Source organism: Calonectris borealis, unplaced genomic scaffold, assembly GCF_964195595.1.
Source record: "Calonectris borealis unplaced genomic scaffold, bCalBor7.hap1.2 HAP1_SCAFFOLD_43, whole genome shotgun sequence".
In the NCBI taxonomy this organism is placed as follows: Eukaryota; Metazoa; Chordata; class Aves; order Procellariiformes; family Procellariidae; genus Calonectris; species Calonectris borealis.
In genome coordinates, this window is record NW_027441455.1 from 1,178,038 (window position 1) to 1,195,110 (window position 17,073).

Below are 17,073 nucleotides of genomic sequence, written 5' to 3' on the forward strand. Positions count from 1 at the left end.
TAGTGAGTGGGTGTTTGATTGGAGGAGATCAAGATGTATGTGTTTTAATTTAAGAACACTATGGTGATAGATAGTTTGTTGTGGATTCTATATTGCTCGCTTCAGTAATTTTAAACAATGCAGATTTGTTGCTTAGAAGTTAGATAACTAACAGGTGTGTGTTTGTAATTGCGTGGAGTAGTAATTAATTATAAGCTGTGTGTCTTAGAGGTAGTGAGCTATGGAAACTATAAACAAACGTGGTCCAAGCATGGCTTAGGGACAAATTGCGACCCTATAAGGTAAAAGAGGAAATAAGCTCATGAAGAGTTCACTACCCTGCCGACCACCAGAGACCACCCGAGACCCCCAAGAAGACCCTAAAGGCTTTAGTGCGCATGTGTTTAAGATGATGTAATATTATAATTAGTTCTCGGAAATGTAATGAATATGTAACAAGGAAATTTAAATTATGTACGAGAAGCATGGATATAAACAGAAAGGTGACTAGACCAGGTGTGCTTGATTTGTGGCAAGTCCACCGAGCACCCAGGCCTGAATAAAACAATATCTCTCCTGAGCGTGTGGAATTGGTTACTTGCACGCCGGGCACGAATCCGCTTTTCGGACGACAGTTTTTGGCGACCCAGGTGGGACTGCTGTGAAGCCTTGCCCGGATCGACTCGCCGGCTCTCGGTGGGGAGACTCTGCTCTCCGGACTCCAGCGCGCACCGACCTTTTGATCGGGGACTCCGTGAGTATTCTCCCCGACCAGAGCAGGTGAGCGACTCAACGGTGCAACGCTAAGGTAAATGAGATATTGTTCTGGAGTATAAAACTGTGCATGCCTTTGGTAAGGAATTGTGGCCACAGGTAAAGAGGTATATTCATATGCGTTTGACAGTGACGACTGGAGTATATGAAGTTGTAGGCGCCAGGGGTAAACCGGTATATTCATATGCGTTTGACGGTGACGACTGGAGTATATGAAGTTGTGGTTAAGAACGTTCTTTTTTGGTAAAGATATGGGAGCTCAACCATCAAAAGTAACACCTTGTTCCCCCTTAGGATGCATCATTAAACACTGGGGAAAATTTGGGGGTGATCCTTTGAGAAAGGATAAATTAATTGACTAGATGGTGGCCAATGTACAAATTGGAAGATGAGGAAAAACGGCCAGAATTGGGAACCTTGCAATATAATACTATTTTACAGTTAATGTTATTTTGTAGAAGGCAAGGAAAATGGGATGAGGTACCTTATGTAGATTTGTTTTTTTCTTTGAGAAATGATCATGAAATTCGGAAAAAATGTAAGCTTTTAGATTCGGATTCTAATGTGGTGATGATGATGATGGAAAATAAGGAACCAAAAGCGCATTGTTGTTCTGCATGTAGCATAGGAAAACGGTGTTTAAAACTAGGAGAAGAAGAGGAGGATACACAAATGTTAGTACCACCAAGTAAAAATGAAACTTCTGAAACCGAAGCAAGAGGAAGCAATACTTTTAGTCCGATAGCTGGCAGGACTAGAACCCAGCAAGGGTCTGTATTGTTAGCACCCCTTCGCCAGGCAGTGGGCCCAAGGGGGGAGCCAGTATTTGTGAAAGTACCGTTTACAACTTCTGATTTAATGAATTGGAAAGAGTTAGCAGGATCATACAGAGAGAATCCAGAAAAGGTGTATAGATCCTTTCGAACAATTATTGAAAATCATAATCCAGATTGGAAAGATATTCAAATTCTTTTGAATAATTTGTTTACTCCTGAAGAAAAGAGGGTAGTATTAGAAAAAGCAAATATGGAAAATGAAAGAATAAATGCAAGAGAAGGTCCTGCTCATTTTATGCCAACTCAAGACCCAAATTGGAATCCTAATAGTAATGATGGGAAATTGATGATTAAACGGTATCAACAATTAATTTTGTATGGAGTAAAGAATGGAATATCCCGCCCAAAGAATTTGGCGAAATTGACTCAAATAATTCAGGGAAAAACAGAGGACCCATCCACCTTTTATGAACGATTATGTGAGGCAGCTAGGAAATGGACAGACTTAGATCCTGAGAGTGATGAGAACAGAGCAATATTTACTACTTTGTTTGTAGGGCAAGCTGCTCCAGATATTCGAAAGAAATTGCAGAAAGTGGATGGGATTACAGGAATGACTATATCATAGCTAATTGAAATTGCTTATAAGGTGTATAACAATAGGGAAGAGGAGGAAAAGAAAAATCAGGAAAAAGAAAAAATAAAAGATAGGAAACAAAAAGCTGCTATTTTAGCAGCTGCTTTTGTAAATGCCCAAGGATCAGCTGGAGGAAGAGGCAGAAGATATTTGAGAGGTAGAGGTAGAGGGTATTTGAGAGGAAAAGGCAGAGGAGGTAGAGATATGTTTAAACAATATACCCCATTAGGATTTAATCAATGTGCTGTATGCAAGAAACAGGGACACTGGAAGAGTGAGTGTCCAGAGAACAAAGGAGCAGATGTGACTCAGTCACAGCAGATACCACCTGAAGCTGATTTACTTATGATGGGAGGAGATTCTGAATGATGGGGACCGGGGGTAGAAAATGATATTTTCCCAGCTGAGCCCCTGGTTCCAGTAAAGCTGGGAGATGAAGTAGTCGATTTTTTAGTAGATACTGGAGCAAAATATTCTGTTATAAATACATGTAAAGGACCAATGAGTAAATTTAATGTACCTATTGTTGGGGTCACGGGAAAGAAGGAGATAAGGCCTTTTTTGAAACCTTTAAAATGTAAAATTGGAGGAAAAACACTGATGCATGAATTTTTATATATACCGGAATGCACCATGCCTCTCTTAGGACGGGATTTATTGAATAAATTGGGAGCACAAATCAACTTTAAAAAAGGAAGAATCCAAGTTCATTTTCCTGAAGCTAATGCCTGGCAAGCCCAAGTTTATTTATTACAGACAAACACAGATGAATCTGAAGAAATTCCAGAAGAGCTTAAAGATGCAGTTTACCCTTTTGTTTGGGCAACAGAGAAACCAGGAAGAGCGAAAAATGTGGAACCGGTAAAAGTTGAATTGAAAACAGGAGCTCGACCGGTAAGAAAGAAACAGTATCCTATTAGTATAGAAGCCAGAAAAGCTTTGGAACCAATAATAAATATTTTTCTTAAATACGGACTTTTAAGAGAATGTCAATCTGATTATAATACTCCTGTCCTTCCAGTGAAAAAGCCGCATAACCAAGGATATAGGCTGGTCCAAGATTTAAGAGCAATAAACCAGTTAGTGGTGGACATTCATCCAATAGTCCCTAATCCATATACGCTGTTAACAACTATCAATGAATCAGACGCATATTTCTCTGTTGTAGATTTGAAAGACGCTTTCTTTTGTATACCTCTGGAAGAAAACAGCCAAAAGATTTTTGCTTTTGAATGGGAAGATCCGTCGACTGGGAGGAGGACTCAGCTCTGCTGGACCGTGCTGCCACAAGGGTTTAAAAATAGCCCAACCATCTTTGGAGCAGCTCTGAATAAGGAACTGGAACAGTGGTCCGGTAAGGAAGATCAAATCACCCTCCTTCAATATGTTGATGACATCCTATTGGGAGCAGATACTATTGAAATCTGCAAAGAAAAGACTGTCAGCCTCCTAAACTTTTGGGGAATGGCCGGGTATAGGGTGTCAGAGAAGAAAGCACAAATTGCAAAACAAACTGTAATTTATTTGGGGTTTGAGATTTCCCAAGGACAGCGAAGATTGGGAAATGGTAGAAAAGAAGCCATTTGCAGGATGGCACCCCCTCAATCTAAAAGAGAGCTGAGAGGATTTTTAGGAATGGCTGGATGGTGTCGCCTTTGGATTCCAAATTATGGTTTGATGGCAAAACCACTGTATGAGGCAACCAAAGGCCCTGAAGAATTGTTAGAATGGACTCCAGAGTGCCGAAAAAGTTTTGATGACATTAAACAGACTTTAATGAAAACTCCAGCTTTAGGACTTCCAAATCTGACCAAACCCTTTGAGCTATTTGTGCATGAGAAGAGACATGTAGCTATGGGGGTTTTGACTCAACTTTTGGGAGACTGGAAAAGACCAGTGGCTTACTTTTCCAAACCATTAGATAAAGTAAGCTCAGGATGGCCTAGCTGCTTGCGGGCAGTTGCGGCAACAGTTCTCATCATTCAAGAAGCTAGAAAATTGACATTGGGACAGAAAATAACGGTTCACGTCCCGCATGCGGTACTTGCAGTACTGGAACAAAAAGGACATCATTGGCTAACCCCTAGTCGTTTGTTACAATATCAGGCTTTGTTAGTGGAACAAGACGACATCATTTTGAAAGTGAGTACAATTTTAAATCCTGCCTCTTTAATGCCAAGTGAAAAAGAGAGTGATCTTAACCATGATTGTTTACAAGTTATCGAACAGGTGTATGCCAGCAGGCCAGATCTGAAAGATGTCCCTCTCCAAACTCCGGATGAAGAATTATTTACTGATGGAAGCAGCTTTGTTGTAAAAGGAGAAAGGAGGGCTGGTTATGCCGTGGTAACTTTAACTGAAGATCGAGAAGTAAAAGCATTACCTCCAAATACATCCGCCCGGAAAGCAGAAATTATAGCCCTCACAAAAGCCTTAAATTTGGCTAAAGGTAAAAGAGTTAACATCTATACAGATTCTAAATATGCTTTTGGAGTTGTGCATGCTCATGGAGCAATATGGAAGGAGCGAGGACTTTTATCTGCTAGCGGTACCCCTATAAAATACGGAACCGAGATTTTGAATTTGTTGGAAGCAGTACAGAAACCTAAAGAAGTTGCGGTGATTCATTGTAAAGCTCATCAAAAAGGGGACTCAAAAGTAATACAAGGAAATCGAAAAGCAGACGAGGCTGCTAAACGTGTAGCATTAAATACTATGATTTATGTTTTAATTCCATCAAAAGAAATTCAGGTGGAATCCCCAAATTATAATGAGAAAGAAAATAAATTAGCTATGTTATTACATTGTAAGAAGAATGATCGAGGATGGTGGATAACTTCACATGGACAATGTATAGTAACCCCTGAAATTATGAAGAAATTAATGGTCAAAACCCATGCTGAAACACACATGGGAGCAGAGGCAATGGTGGAATCAGTGAGACGATAGGCGATAGGAACCAAAATGTTATTGATTGCTAAAAGTGTGAGTAATAAATGTGAGATTTGTCTTAGGAACAATCCGAAAATAGAAATCCGACCCCCTCCTGGAGAGGTAAAAAGAGGCATAACTTCCGGTGAGTATTGGCAAATAGATTTTTCAGAGTTACCGCGATGTAACCAATACCGATATCTATTGATATTGGTAGATACCTTCTCTGGATGGCCGGAAGCTTTCCCGTGTCGAACCAACAAGGCAAAAGAGGTTGTAAAACATTTGTTGAAAGAAATAATTCCAAGGTTTGGAGTCCCTTTAGGAATATCCTCAGACAGAGGTCCACATTTTGTAGCAGAGGTTGTTAAAAACATGAGTAAGACATTAGGGATTAAGTGGGATCTCCATACCCCTTGGAGACCTCAATCTAGTGGGCAGGTGGAAAGGATGAATCAAACATTGAAAAGACAAATTTCTAAAATATGTCAGGAAGCTCAATTGAAGTGGATCGAAGCCTTACCACTTGCCTTGTTGAGAATTAGGGTGACCCCTAGAGCTAAAGAAAAAGTGAGTCCATTTGAAATTTTATATGGAAAACCTTATAGTGTTAATTTGACAGGAGGATCAGAACAAATGCATGTAATAGGAGAAAAAGTATTAACTGAATATCTTTTATCTTTGAGTAAGGTGTTGAATTCTTTGCATAAGTATGTCCTTTTGAAGACACCTTTACCTCTTGAATTTCCAGTACACTCATTTAATCCAGGGGATCAAGTTTATTTGCGAACGTGGAAGGACGACCCTCTTGGAGAAAAGTGGAAAGGACCTTTCCAGGTGCTGTTAACAACAAACACTGCTGTGAAACTGGAAGGAATAGATTCTTGGATTCATTATACGAGGATTAAGAAAATTCCACCTGGACTGTGGACATCTGTATTTAAGGAACCATTGAAGTTAACTTTGCGGCGTGTTCAATGAGATACTGGAGATGCTGCTAAATTAGTGTAACAATTTGATTATTGAACAGAATTAAATCAGAGAGAGAGGGAAGATGTGGAATGTGTTGTTGTTAATAATAACGATCAGTCAGATTGATTCTCAATTTTTGTTACCAAAATGGGATAGAAATCGAAATATCTGGGAACTTTTAGCCCGAGAAGTAACCAACATGTCTTCCTTTTGTATTTCAGCCGAGAATTCTGTGGGAGGGATGTATAGTTCTTGTTTGGTAGGAGTACCAACCCCATTGGAATTGATGAAGAATTATACAATGTTTCAAAGTTTTGATATTAAATTAACTTATCGTAGCATTTATAGTTTAGGAAAAACAACTAGATTTAAGGAGAGAGGGATGTTAAGAGTCAAGGTGCGAGGAATGCTTCCAGCTGGGCATTGTGTTAAATTTATAAATTGCACTTCTAAATGTGAAAATGTAACGCGTTTACAACCTCCTTTGAGATGTAACTCCACTCAACTTCAGAGTTATGCCTGGGCTCATACTAAATTACCCCTTGGATGGTTTTTGTTGTGTGGACGAATAGCATATTCCTATATTCCAGCGAATGTGACCGGAGGTCCGTGTTCAATAGGGAGGATAGCTCCGCTGCTGATAGACAAAAAGGACTTAGAACATGGTGCACGAACTAAAAGGAGCGTACATCAGATACCAGAGAATTGTGACTCGCGAGTCACTTTATACAGTTCAAGTGAGATGTCAGCTGCAGCTATCCTAGCACCTGGAGTTGGAGTAGCTATGAATTATCACACCATAAAACGGATTACTTGTGCTTTAGTAAAAGACATAAATTATACCTCCCAAGCACTTTCGGCTATTGGTACCGAAATGACACAAATAAGAGAAGCTACCCTTGAAAACAGGGCTGCAATTGACTATTTACTTTTAAGACACAATCATGGTTGTGAAGAATTTAAAGGAATGTGTTGTTTTAATTTGAGTGATAATTCACAGTTAGTAGAGAAGAAAATTCAACAATTAAAAGATTTGGCATATGGGTTTAAAGAACGGGAAGGATTAGATTTTTCTTGGTTGTTCTCGTGGCTTCCAAATTTAAATTGGCTTAGACAATTATTTTTGTTTGTGGTACGGATCGTTATTTTAATTATGATTACATGTTGTATGATTCAATTTGTATCTTTTTGTAGAAAATAAGTATTATGAGACTCATGATGCTTAACATCGTAAGTCTCAAAGGGGGGAATTGTTAATGTTAATCTTAATCAACATTAATTTTTAAAGTGGTATCATCCTGTGTATAGCCCTCACCCAGAACTGGGTTAAAAGACCAGTTAATAAGAAACCAGAATGATGAAGCTAGTGAGTGGGTGTTTGATTGGAGGAGATCAAGATGTATGTGTTTTAATTTAAGAACACTATGGTGATAGATAGTTTGTTGTGGATTCTATATTGCTCGCTTCAGTAATTTTAAACAATGCAGATTTGTTGCTTAGAAGTTAGATAACTAACAGGTGTGTGTTTGTAATTGCGTGGAGTAGTAATTAATTATAAGCTGTGTGTCTTAGAGGTAGTGAGCTATGGAAACTATAAACAAACGTGGTCCAAGCATGGCTTAGGGACAAATTGCGACCCTATAAGGTAAAAGAGGAAATAAGCTCATGAAGAGTTCACTACCCTGCCGACCACCAGAGACCACCCGAGACCCCCAAGAAGACCCTAAAGGCTTTAGTGCGCATGTGTTTAAGATGATGTAATATTATAATTAGTTCTCGGAAATGTAATGAATATGTAACAAGGAAATTTAAATTATGTACGAGAAGCATGGATATAAACAGAAAGGTGACTAGACCAGGTGTGCTTGATTTGTGGCAAGTCCACCGAGCACCCAGGCCTGAATAAAACAATATCTCTCCTGAGCGTGTGGAATTGGTTACTTGCACGCCGGGCACGAATCCGCTTTTCGGACGACAGTTTTTGGCGACCCAGGTGGGACTGCTGTGAAGCCTTGCCCGGATCGACTCGCCGGCTCTCGGTGGGGAGACTCTGCTCTCCGGACTCCAGCGCGCACCGACCTTTTGATCGGGGACTCCGTGAGTATTCTCCCCGACCAGAGCAGGTGAGCGACTCAACGGTGCAACGCTAAGGTAAATGAGATATTGTTCTGGAGTATAAAACTGTGCATGCCTTTGGTAAGGAATTGTGGCCACAGGTAAAGAGGTATATTCATATGCGTTTGACAGTGACGACTGGAGTATATGAAGTTGTAGGCGCCAGGGGTAAACCGGTATATTCATATGCGTTTGACGGTGACGACTGGAGTATATGAAGTTGTGGTTAAGAACGTTCTTTTTTGGTAAAGATATGGGAGCTCAACCATCAAAAGTAACACCTTGTTCCCCCTTAGGATGCATCATTAAACACTGGGGAAAATTTGGGGGTGATCCTTTGAGAAAGGATAAATTAATTGACTAGATGGTGGCCAATGTACAAATTGGAAGATGAGGAAAAATGGCCAGAATTGGGAACCTTGCAATATAATACTATTTTACAGTTAATGTTATTTTGTAGAAGGCAAGGAAAATGGGATGAGGTACCTTATGTAGATTTGTTTTTTTCTTTGAGAAATGATCATGAAATTCGGAAAAAATGTAAGCTTTTAGATTCGGATTCTAATGTGGTGATGATGATGATGGAAAATAAGGAACCAAAAGCGCATTGTTGTTCTGCATGTAGCATAGGAAAACGGTGTTTAAAACTAGGAGAAGAAGAGGAGGATACACAAATGTTAGTACCACCAAGTAAAAATGAAACTTCTGAAACCGAAGCAAGAGGAAGCAATACTTTTAGTCCGATAGCTGGCAGGACTAGAACCCAGCAAGGGTCTGTATTGTTAGCACCCCTTCGCCAGGCAGTGGGCCCAAGGGGGGAGCCAGTATTTGTGAAAGTACCATTTACAACTTCTGATTTAATGAATTGGAAAGAGTTAGCAGGATCATACAGAGAGAATCCAGAAAAGGTGTATAGATCCTTTCGAACAATTATTGAAAATCATAATCCAGATTGGAAAGATATTCAAATTCTTTTGAATAATTTGTTTACTCCTGAAGAAAAGAGGGTAGTATTAGAAAAAGCAAATATGGAAAATGAAAGAATAAATGCAAGAGAAGGTCCTGCTCATTTTATGCCAACTCAAGACCCAAATTGGAATCCTAATAGTAATGATGGGAAATTGATGATTAAACGGTATCAACAATTAATTTTGTATGGAGTAAAGAATGGAATATCCCGCCCAAAGAATTTGGCGAAATTGACTCAAATAATTCAGGGAAAAACAGAGGACCCATCCACCTTTTATGAACGATTATGTGAGGCAGCTAGGAAATGGACAGACTTAGATCCTGAGAGTGATGAGAACAGAGCAATATTTACTACTTTGTTTGTAGGGCAAGCTGCTCCAGATATTCGAAAGAAATTGCAGAAAGTGGATGGGATTACAGGAATGACTATATCACAGCTAATTGAAATTGCTTATAAGGTGTATAACAATAGGGAAGAGGAGGAAAAGAAAAATCAGGAAAAAGAAAAAATAAAAGATAGGAAACAAAAAGCTGCTATTTTAGCAGCTGCTTTTGTAAATGCCCAAGGATCAGCTGGAGGAAGAGGCAGAAGATATTTGAGAGGTAGAGGTAGAGGGTATTTGAGAGGAAAAGGCAGAGGAGGTAGAGATATGTTTAAACAATATACCCCATTAGGATTTAATCAATGTGCTGTATGCAAGAAACAGGGACACTGGAAGAGTGAGTGTCCAGAGAACAAAGGAGCAGTCGTGACTCAGTCACAGCAGATACCACCTGAAGCTGATTTACTTATGATGGGAGGAGATTCTGAATGATGGGGACCGGGGGTAGAAAATGATATTTTCCCAGCTGAGCCCCTGGTTCCAGTAAAGCTGGGAGATGAAGTAGTCGATTTTTTAGTAGATACTGGAGCAAAATATTCTGTTATAAATACATGTAAAGGACCAATGAGTAAATTTAATGTACCTATTGTTGGGGTCACGGGAAAGAAGGAGATAAGGCCTTTTTTGAAACCTTTAAAATGTAAAATTGGAGGAAAAACACTGATGCATGAATTTTTATATATACCGGAATGCACCATGCCTCTCTTAGGACGGGATTTATTGAATAAATTGGGAGCACAAATCAACTTTAAAAAAGGAAGAATCCAAGTTCATTTTCCTGAAGCTAATGCCTGGCAAGCCCAAGTTTATTTATTACAGACAAACACAGATGAATCTGAAGAAATTCCAGAAGAGCTTAAAGATGCAGTTTACCCTTTTGTTTGGGCAACAGAGAAACCAGGAAGAGCGAAAAATGTGGAACCGGTAAAAGTTGAATTGAAAACAGGAGCTCGACCGGTAAGAAAGAAACAGTATCCTATTAGTATAGAAGCCAGAAAAGCTTTGGAACCAATAATAAATATTTTTCTTAAATACGGACTTTTAAGAGAATGTCAATCTGATTATAATACTCCTGTCCTTCCAGTGAAAAAGCCGCATAACCAAGGATATAGGCTGGTCCAAGATTTAAGAGCAATAAACCAGTTAGTGGTGGACATTCATCCAATAGTCCCTAATCCATATACGCTGTTAACAACTATCAATGAATCAAACGCATATTTCTCTGTTGTAGATTTGAAAGACGCTTTCTTTTGTATACCTCTGGAAGAAAACAGCCAAAAGATTTTTGCTTTTGAATGGGAAGATCCGTCGACTGGGAGGAGGACTCAGCTCTGCTGGACCGTGCTGCCACAAGGGTTTAAAAATAGCCCAACCATCTTTGGAGCAGCTCTGAATAAGGAACTGGAACAGTGGTCCGGTAAGGAAGATCAAATCACCCTCCTTCAATATGTTGATGACATCCTATTGGGAGCAGATACTATTGAAATCTGCAAAGAAAAGACTGTCAGCCTCCTAAACTTTTGGGGAATGGCCGGGTATAGGGTGTCAGAGAAGAAAGCACAAATTGCAAAACAAACTGTAATTTATTTGGGGTTTGAGATTTCCCAAGGACAGCGAAGATTGGGAAATGGTAGAAAAGAAGCCATTTGCAGGATGGCACCCCCTCAATCTAAAAGAGAGCTGAGAGGATTTTTAGGAATGGCTGGATGGTGTCGCCTTTGGATTCCAAATTATGGTTTGATGGCAAAACCACTGTATGAGGCAACCAAAGGCCCTGAAGAATTGTTAGAATGGACTCCAGAGTGCCGAAAAAGTTTTGATGACATTAAACAGACTTTAATGAAAACTCCAGCTTTAGGACTTCCAAATCTGACCAAACCCTTTGAGCTATTTGTGCATGAGAAGAGACATGTAGCTATGGGGGTTTTGACTCAACTTTTGGGAGACTGGAAAAGACCAGTGGCTTACTTTTCCAAACCCTTAGATAAAGTAAGCTCAGGATGGCCTAGCTGCTTGCGGGCAGTTGCGGCAACAGTTCTCATCATTCAAGAAGCTAGAAAATTGACATTGGGACAGAAAATAACGGTTCACGTCCCGCATGCGGTACTTGCAGTACTGGAACAAAAAGGACATCATTGGCTAACCCCTAGTCGTTTGTTACAATATCAGGCTTTGTTAGTGGAACAAGACGACATCATTTTGAAAGTGAGTACAATTTTAAATCCTGCCTCTTTAATGCCAAGTGAAAAAGAGAGTGATCTTAACCATGATTGTTTACAAGTTATCGAACAGGTGTATGCCAGCAGGCCAGATCTGAAAGATGTCCCTCTCCAAACTCCAGATGAAGAATTATTTACTGATGGAAGCAGCTTTGTTGTAAAAGGAGAAAGGAGGGCTGGTTATGCCGTGGTAACTTTAACTGAAGATCGAGAAGTAAAAGCATTACCTCCAAATACATCCGCCCGGAAAGCAGAAATTATAGCCCTCACAAAAGCCTTAAATTTGGCTAAAGGTAAAAGAGTTAACATCTATACAGATTCTAAATATGCTTTTGGAGTTGTGCATGCTCATGGAGCAATATGGAAGGAGCGAGGACTTTTATCTGCTAGCGGTACCCCTATAAAATACGGAACCGAGATTTTGAATTTGTTGGAAGCAGTACAGAAACCTAAAGAAGTTGCGGTGATTCATTGTAAAGCTCATCAAAAAGGGGACTCAAAAGTAATACAAGGAAATCGAAAAGCAGACGAGGCTGCTAAACGTGTAGCATTAAATACTATGATTTATGTTTTAATTCCATCAAAAGAAATTCAGGTGGAATCCCCAAATTATAATGAGAAAGAAAATAAATTAGCTATGTTATTACATTGTAAGAAGAATGATCGAGGATGGTGGATAACTTCACATGGACAATGTATAGTAACCCCTGAAATTATGAAGAAATTAATGGTCAAAACCCGTGCTGAAACACACATGGGAGCAGAGGCAATGGTGGAATCAGTGAGACGATAGGCGATAGGAACCAAAATGTTATTGATTGCTAAAAGTGTGAGTAATAAATGTGAGATTTGTCTTAGGAACAATCCGAAAATAGAAATCCGACCCCCTCCTGGAGAGGTAAAAAGAGGCATAACTTCCGGTGAGTATTGGCAAATAGATTTTTCAGAGTTACCGCGATGTAACCAATACCGATATCTATTGATATTGGTAGATACCTTCTCTGGATGGCCGGAAGCTTTCCCGTGTCGAACCAACAAGGCAAAAGAGGTTGTAAAACATTTGTTGAAAGAAATAATTCCAAGGTTTGGAGTCCCTTTAGGAATATCCTCAGACAGAGGTCCACATTTTGTAGCAGAGGTTGTTAAAAACATGAGTAAGACATTAGGGATTAAGTGGGATCTCCATACCCCTTGGAGACCTCAATCTAGTGGGCAGGTGGAAAGGATGAATCAAACATTGAAAAGACAAATTTCTAAAATATGTCAGGAAGCTCAATTGAAGTGGATCGAAGCCTTACCACTTGCCTTGTTGAGAATTAGGGTGACCCCTAGAGCTAAAGAAAAAGTGAGTCCATTTGAAATTTTATATGGAAAACCTTATAGTGTTAATTTGACAGGAGGATCAGAACAAATGCATGTAATAGGAGAAAAAGTATTAACTGAATATCTTTTATCTTTGAGTAAGGTGTTGAATTCTTTGCATAAGTATGTCCTTTTGAAGACACCTTTACCTCTTGAATTTCCAGTACACTCATTTAATCCAGGGGATCAAGTTTATTTGCGAACGTGGAAGGACGACCCTCTTGGAGAAAAGTGGAAAGGACCTTTCCAGGTGCTGTTAACAACAAACACTGCTGTGAAACTGGAAGGAATAGATTCTTGGATTCATTATACGAGGATTAAGAAAATTCCACCTGGACTGTGGACATCTGTATTTAAGGAACCATTGAAGTTAACTTTGCGGCGTGTTCAATGAGATACTGGAGATGCTGCTAAATTAGTGTAACAATTTGATTATTGAACAGAATTAAATCAGAGAGAGAGGGAAGATGTGGAATGTGTTGTTGTTAATAATAACGATCAGTCAGATTGATTCTCAATTTTTGTTACCAAAATGGGATAGAAATCGAAATATCTGGGAACTTTTAGCCCGAGAAGTAACCAACATGTCTTCCTTTTGTATTTCAGCCGAGAATTCTGTGGGAGGGATGTATAGTTCTTGTTTGGTAGGAGTACCAACCCCATTGGAATTGATGAAGAATTATACAATGTTTCAAAGTTTTGATATTAAATTAACTTATCGTAGCATTTATAGTTTAGGAAAAACAACTAGATTTAAGGAGAGAGGGATGCTAAGAGTCAAGGTGCGAGGAATGCTTCCAGCTGGGCATTGTGTTAAATTTATAAATTGCACTTCTAAATGTGAAAATTTAACGCGTTTACAACCTCCTTTGAGATGTAACTCCACTCAACTTCAGAGTTATGCATGGGCTCATACTAAATTACCCCTTGGATGGTTTTTGTTGTGTGGACGAATAGCATATTCCTATATTCCAGCGAATGTGACCGGAGGTCCGTGTTCAATAGGGAGGATAGCTCCGCTGCTGATAGACAAAAAGGACTTAGAACATGGTGCACGAACTAAAAGGAGCGTACATCAGATACCAGAGAATTGTGACTCGCGAGTCACTTTATACAGTTCAAGTGAGATGTCAGCTGCAGCTATCCTAGCACCCGGAGTTGGAGTAGCTATGAATTATCACACCATAAAACGGATTACTTGTGCTTTAGTAAAAGACATAAATTATACCTCCCAAGCACTTTCGGCTATTGGTACCGAAATGACACAAATAAGAGAAGCTACCCTTGAAAACAGGGCTGCAATTGACTATTTACTTTTAAGACACAATCATGGTTGTGAAGAATTTAAAGGAATGTGTTGTTTTAATTTGAGTGATAATTCACAGTTAGTAGAGAAGAAAATTCAACAATTAAAAGATTTGGCATATGGGTTTAAAGAACGGGAAGGATTAGATTTTTCTTGGTTGTTCTCGTGGCTTCCAAATTTAAATTGGCTTAGACAATTATTTTTGTTTGTGGTACGGATCGTTATTTTAATTATGATTACATGTTGTATGATTCAATTTGTATCTTTTTGTAGAAAATAAGTATTATGAGACTCATGATGCTTAACATCGTAAGTCTCAAAGGGGGGAATTGTTAATGTTAATCTTAATCAACATTAATTTTTAAAGTGGTATCATCCTGTGTATAGCCCTCACCCAGAACTGGGTTAAAAGACCAGTTAATAAGAAACCAGAATGATGAAGCTAGTGAGTGGGTGTTTGATTGGAGGAGATCAAGATGTATGTGTTTTAATTTAAGAACACTATGGTGATAGATAGTTTGTTGTGGATTCTATATTGCTCGCTTCAGTAATTTTAAACAATGCAGATTTGTTGCTTAGAAGTTAGATAACTAACAGGTGTGTGTTTGTAATTGCGTGGAGTAGTAATTAATTATAAGCTGTGTGTCTTAGAGGTAGTGAGCTATGGAAACTATAAACAAACGTGGTCCAAGCATGGCTTAGGGACAAATTGCGACCCTATAACGTAAAAGAGGAAATAAGCTCATGAAGAGTTCACTACCCTGCCGACCACCAGAGACCACCCGAGACCCCCAAGAAGACCCTAAAGGCTTTAGTGCGCATGTGTTTAAGATGATGTAATATTATAATTAGTTCTCGGAAATGTAATGAATATGTAACAAGGAAATTTAAATTATGTACGAGAAGCATGGATATAAACAGAAAGGTGACTAGACCAGGTGTGCTTGATTTGTGGCAAGTCCACCGAGCACCCAGGCCTGAATAAAACAATATCTCTCCTGAGCGTGTGGAATTGGTTACTTGCACGCCGGGCACGAATCCGCTTTTCGGACGACAGTTTTTGGCGACCCAGGTGGGACTGCTGTGAAGCCTTGCCCGGATCGACTCGCCGGCTCTCGGTGGGGAGACTCTGCTCTCCGGACTCCAGCGCGCACCGACCTTTTGATCGGGGACTCCGTGAGTATTCTCCCCGACCAGAGCAGGTGAGCGACTCAACGGTGCAACGCTAAGGTAAATGAGATATTGTTCTGGAGTATAAAACTGTGCATGCCTTTGGTAAGGAATTGTGGCCACAGGTAAAGAGGTATATTCATATGCGTTTGACAGTGACGACTGGAGTATATGAAGTTGTAGGCGCCAGGGGTAAACCGGTATATTCATATGCGTTTGACGGTGACGACTGGAGTATATGAAGTTGTGGTTAAGAACGTTCTTTTTTGGTAAAGATATGGGAGCTCAACCATCAAAAGTAACACCTTGTTCCCCCTTAGGATGCATCGTTAAACACTGGGGAAAATTTGGGGGTGATCCTTTGAGAAAGGATAAATTAATTGACTAGATGGTGGCCAATGTACAAATTGGAAGATGAGGAAAAATGGCCAGAATTGGGAACCTTGCAATATAATACTATTTTACAGTTAATGTTATTTTGTAGAAGGCAAGGAAAATGGGATGAGGTACCTTATGTAGATTTGTTTTTTTCTTTGAGAAATGATCATGAAATTCGGAAAAAATGTAAGCTTTTAGATTCGGATTCTAATGTGGTGATGATGATGATGGAAAATAAGGAACCAAAAGCGCATTGTTGTTCTGCATGTAGCATAGGAAAACGGTGTTTAAAACTAGGAGAAGAAGAGGAGGATACACAAATGTTAGTACCACCAAGTAAAAATGAAACTTCTGAAACCGAAGCAAGAGGAAGCAATACTTTTAGTCCGATAGCTGGCAGGACTAGAACCCAGCAAGGATCTGTATTGTTAGCACCCCTTCGCCAGGCAGTGGGCCCAAGGGGGGAGCCAGTATTTGTGAAAGTACCGTTTACAACTTCTGATTTAATGAATTGGAAAGAGTTAGCAGGATCATACAGAGAGAATCCAGAAAAGGTGTATAGATCCTTTCGAACAATTATTGAAAATCATAATCCAGATTGGAAAGATATTCAAATTCTTTTGAATAATTTGTTTACTCCTGAAGAAAAGAGGGTAGTATTAGAAAAAGCAAATATGGAAAATGAAAGAATAAATGCAAGAGAAGGTCCTGCTCATTTTATGCCAACTCAAGACCCAAATTGGAATCCTAATAGTAATGATGGGAAATTGATGATTAAACGGTATCAACAATTAATTTTGTATGGAGTAAAGAATGGAATATCCCGCCCAAAGAATTTGGCGAAATTGACTCAAATAATTCAGGGAAAAACAGAGGACCCATCCACCTTTTATGAACGATTATGTGAGGCAGCTAGGAAATGGACAGACTTAGATCATCCTGAGAGTGATGAGAACAGAGCAATATTTACTACTTTGTTTGTAGGGCAAGCTGCTCCAGATATTCGAAAGAAATTGCAGAAAGTGGATGGGATTACAGGAATGACTATATCACAGCTAATTGAAATTGCTTATAAGGTGTATAACAATAGGGAAGAGGAGGA